The sequence below is a fragment of the Palaemon carinicauda genome, chromosome 4 (assembly GCF_036898095.1).
Source record: "Palaemon carinicauda isolate YSFRI2023 chromosome 4, ASM3689809v2, whole genome shotgun sequence".
Lineage (NCBI taxonomy): Eukaryota > Metazoa > Arthropoda > Malacostraca > Decapoda > Palaemonidae > Palaemon > Palaemon carinicauda.
Genome location: NC_090728.1, coordinates 62,794,216 through 62,799,215, shown reverse-complemented (window position 1 = coordinate 62,799,215; position 5,000 = coordinate 62,794,216). Strand labels below are relative to the sequence as shown.

Below are 5,000 nucleotides of genomic sequence, written 5' to 3'. Positions count from 1 at the left end.
TAGAACTATTGCAAGAAGAACAATTGCAAGATCAAGACCAGATCCAAATGATAAAACAAGGCTGCAACTCTTTCCTTAGAGCAAGCAAGCTTCGCTCCTTTCCCTCTGAGCTTTTCCTGAACTCCCATTCCCTGGGGCTAAGTCCTTCCATCCACTTCGCAGCGGGTGGGCCCAAAGGGGAAAGAGAGAGAGAGAGAAAGGGAAAGACCTTCCCCTTTTGAGGATCCATATCCTCATCCTCCCCAACAATTGGGGAAGGCACTTCGTCATAATCTCCCATCAGGAGATGACCCTGTGTGTTTCCCCCTTTCCATTCCCAGCAGGGGAAAAAAGAGAGGGGCCGTTATAAGCCACGTCATTCCTTTACCTGCAGAAATGAAAGCCATTAAATAGCTTTTGCATTTAGGGGAACCACATGGGCTTTTATCCCCCTGTTTTTATCTCTCTTTTCCTTCCGCCGTGATGGTCTTTTCCCCTTTATCCAGAGCGTTTAAAAAGTCCCCTTACAATTTCCCTTCGCGTAGTTGTATCTGTTTATTTCTGGTGTGGTAAAGAAGGTTAAGTTGATTTATTGAGGGACGTAATAAAAAAAAAGCCAGGCTTCAAATGTCAGACGAGGGACCTGGCTCGCGTTTCTCTCATGTATTCTGTTTTAAAGGTAATTCATGGTGTTGTATCTGGCATTATCAAGGGCTGTGTGGTGGATTGATTTTACCATTATTTGTAAATTGTTGCGGTACAGAATTCGGAAGTGATATATGTACTTAATCAAATCGAGTCTGTAACACTTTGCCTCTGTGAATTTTTTTTTTTTTTTTTTTTTTTTTTTTTTTTTTTTTGTGTGTGCTAAAGGTTTTATAATTCATAAGCTGATTTGTCTTTGGAAATGCCAGTGCCTGGCGATAGCCAGCCCGGGGTTCGAGTTCAGCTTAAGCTCGATAGTTTCTTGTAGTGTCTGCAACCTCACCATCCTTGTGAGCTAAAGATGGGTTGTTTGGGGGAGCCTATAGGTCTACCTGCTGAGTCATCAGTACCCATTGCACGGCCCTCCATGGTCCTAGCTTGGGTGGAAAGGGGGGCTTAGGTGCTGATCATATCTATATATGGTCAGTCTCTAGGGCACTGTCCTGCTAGCTAAGGTCTACCTGTTGAGTCATCAGCAGCCATTGCACGGCCCTCCCTGGTCCTAGCTTGAGGGGAGAGGGGGCTTGGGGAAGAACATGTGTATATAGGGTCAGTCTCTAGGTCATTGTCCTGCTAACTAAGGTCTACCTGCTGAGTCATCAGCAGCCATTGCCTGTCTATCCCTGGTCCTAGCTTATGCGGAGAAGGGCTTGGGTGCTGATCATATTTATATATGGTAAGTATCTAGGGCATTGTCCTGCTAGCTAAGGTCTACCTGCTGAGTCATCAGCAGCCATTGCCTGGCCCTCCCTGGTTTTAGCTATGGTACTGTCCCTGTCCCTTGCCTCTGCCATTTATGTGCAGCCTTTAAACCTTTCAATAATGTTATTTTTCTTTCATTTCAGGTAAGATGTTTAGCAATTGAGCAGTCTTCAACATACGGTAAATATAATGTACTTTTTTTAATTGTAGTTATAACGTCTTCTTCAAGTACATCAAAAGTAGAAGAAAACTCTAAGTATGTCTCTGATCTAAGGAAAGATAGAAAGTAAGAGAAAGCTTAAGTAGAAATTTTCATTCAAAAATGAAAATTTTTCAGAAAATATAAAGGAGAAAAGTATGAAAAGGAAAATCTGAAAAAATTGAATATTAAAAAAAATAGTTAAAAGAGAGAGAGAGAGAGAGAGAGAGAGAGAGAGAGAGAGAGAGAGAGAGAGAGAGAGAGAGAGAGAGAGAGAGAAAACAACTAGGTAGGTAGATAAGCATTATGAGAGAGAGAGAGAGAGAGAGAGAGAGAGAGAGAGAGAGAGAGAGAGAGAGAGAGAGAGAAAACAACTAGGTAGATAGATAAGCATTATGAGAGAGAGAGAGAGAGAGAGAGAGAGAGAGAGAGAGAGAGAGAGAGAGAGAGAGAGAGAGAGAGTACACACACATTCCAGCTGTTTTCTGAACTCTGAGTTACCAGAAGTAATTAGATACAACAAAGTTGTGGCGTGTTTCTTTCTTCAAGAATTAGAGAAAGAGTGGGAACATAATTATGGAAAAACTTCCTAATTGAGGAAAGTAAGCGAGTGTTTTCATGCAAAATTATGAGAGTATGAAGGCACAGACACAGGCAGAGAGAGAGAGAGAGAGAGAGAGAGAGAGAGAGAGAGAGAGAGAGAGAGAGAGAGAGAAATAAATGTTTGGCAATGAAGAAATGAAGTAATTTGTCGTGCCATTGGAAAAGCGTTGAAATGAAAAATGGCTTAAAGGAAAACTGCTTATCAGTTGTATTTTTACTTAATATGATAATATATCGTTATATATCAATTTAAGTGACTTGAATGTGTATATTAAAACTATAAATATCTTACAGATAAATCTGTAATTCCGAAATTACATTTAATTTCGTAATACATTCCAAATTTTTTTAAGTCTCCTGACTAAAACAGTGGTGACGTGTTTGCCTAGCATTTGCATGGCAGCAGATCGATCCCAGCCCGGGAGCGTGAGTTTAAACTGTTTATTGTTTAGGCCACAGCTGTGGTTGACACTAAAGTGTGGGTTAGGCTTTCCCAACTGACGTTCTGGTGAGTATCTATCCAGATGAAACTGGTACTGAAACCAGACATCTTTAAACTTTAAAACAAGAAGAGTTGATTGGAAGAATGACTTGAAATTTTTACTGTGGAGGCCACTGTTATGGTTGGCACTACAGTGGGGGTAGGGCTAACCCAACTGACGTTCTGGTGAGTATCTATTCTAATGAATCTAGGACTGAATCCAGACATCTTTACACTTTAAAACAAGAAGAGTTGATTAGAAGAATGACTTAATATTTTTACTGGGGAGGTCACTGTTATGGTTGGCACAACATTAGGGGGTTGGACTTGCCCAACTGACGTTCTGGTGAGCATCTATTCTAATGAATCTGGAACTGAAACCAGACACCTTTAAACTTTAAAATCAGCTTTGCTATGAAAGATGATTGGAAGAATGACTTAAGGTTCAGGAATCAGTTTGTGAAAATTGGAGTAAAGGTTTAATGACCACTCATGAATGGCAGAGGCAAGGAACAGTGACATTGCACTATCAAGCAGGACAATGCCCCAGAGACTGAACATATATACATATGATCAGCACCCAAGCCCCTTCTCCAAACAAGCCAAGACCAAGAAGGGCCAGGCAATGGCTGCTGATGACTCAGCAGATAGACATATAGACTCCCCCAAACCCCCTATCCTTAGCTCACAAGGATAGTGAGGTTGCAGTGACCAAATGAACTAACGAGTTTGAGCGGGACTCGAACCCCTGGTAATCACCAGGCAAGGACGCTACCACCAGACCACCACAACCCTGTTTACGGGGTAAACTATAGTCAATTCTTTTTAGTGAGGCAGATTTACACCGACTCGCAGGGGTGCTCTTTTAGCTCGGAAAAGTTTCATGATCGCTGATTGGTTGGACGAGATAATTCTAACCAATCAGATAGCAGGAAACTTTTCCGAGCTAAAAGGGCACCCTTGCAAGTCAGTGCAAATACGCCTCATTAAAAAAAATAGTAAAGTTAGGGACAAACGTCCGAAAAAGGGATAATTATACACAATTTTTTTTAACGAGACGCATTTGCACCGACTCGCAGGGGTGCCCTTTTAGCTCGGAAAGGTTTCCTGCTATATGATTGGTTAGAATGATCTCGTCCAACCAATCAGCGATCAGGGAACTTTACGGAGCTGAAAGGGCACCCCTGCGAGTCGGTGCAAATCTGCCTCACTAAAAAAAAAAATGACTATAGTTTAATGTTTATTTAAGTGACCCTCTTCTTAGCTTCTTTTACTTTATGAGTTTGCGTCTGAGAGTGAAGGAAGGACGCTGTTGACTGGTACAACACATGAACATCATATTATTATTATTATTATTATTATTATTATTATTAGACAGTATAAGGTCAAGTTTACGGTGATATTCTTATTTGTCTTGATAGACACGGAATATTATTATTATTATTATTATTATTCTTATTCTTATTATTATTATTATTACTCGGAAGTAAACTTTCTTTCATGTAGGTTTCATTGAAAATTACATCTACCTGAGTGAGATTATTATTATTATTATTATTATCAATATTATTATTATTATTATTATTATTATTATTATTATTATTTTTCTTGCTATTATTATTATTATTATTATCATTATTATTACTATTATTATTATTATTATCATCTAAAACACGAAGCTCTTTTCTCTAGCCTCGTCTACCTGATTATCCAAATCTAGCAAGAGAAAATGATTCTTCCATTTAATCAAATGTATTATAAAAAATTAAGATGCTCTGACAACAGACACTCAGATATATAAGTCAACAATGTCTCCGGGATTAACTCTAAGCTGGAGTGTTTGCTTCCATCATTTCATCATTTTGAAATAATGCAGGGGGGCAGAACCCCTTGCTGGGGGTAGGCTGGGGGGCGTGGCCTGGGGAGTGAGCTTTGTGGGGGGGGGGGGTGGGGAACTCAGCCTATTTTAGGAGTCCCGTTTCCTCCAACGTTATGAGCCAAGTACATTGCGCTATTATGATGTTTGCACGAGAGAGAGAGAGAGAGAGAGAGAGAGAGAGAGAGAGGAGAGAGAGAGAGATTTTCCTCTGTATAAAAGATCAAGTATCTAGGTATATATATATATATATATATATATATATATATATATATATATATATATATATATTGTATTTATATATATATACATACATATATATATATATATATATATATATATATATATATATATATATATATATGTATATATATATATATATATTATTTATATACTATATTATATCACATTATATATATATATATATATATATATATATATATATATATATATAT

At 38.5% G+C, this 5,000-nt stretch overlaps 1 protein-coding gene across 1 annotated transcript in view; it reads right to left on the bottom strand.

The window, feature by feature from the left end:
- The window catches only part of LOC137639457 (DNA ligase 1-like), a 60,708-nt gene that overhangs the window by 18,582 nt on the left and 37,126 nt on the right, over positions 1 to 5,000 (bottom strand). The gene's annotated exons all lie outside the window — the stretch shown is intronic.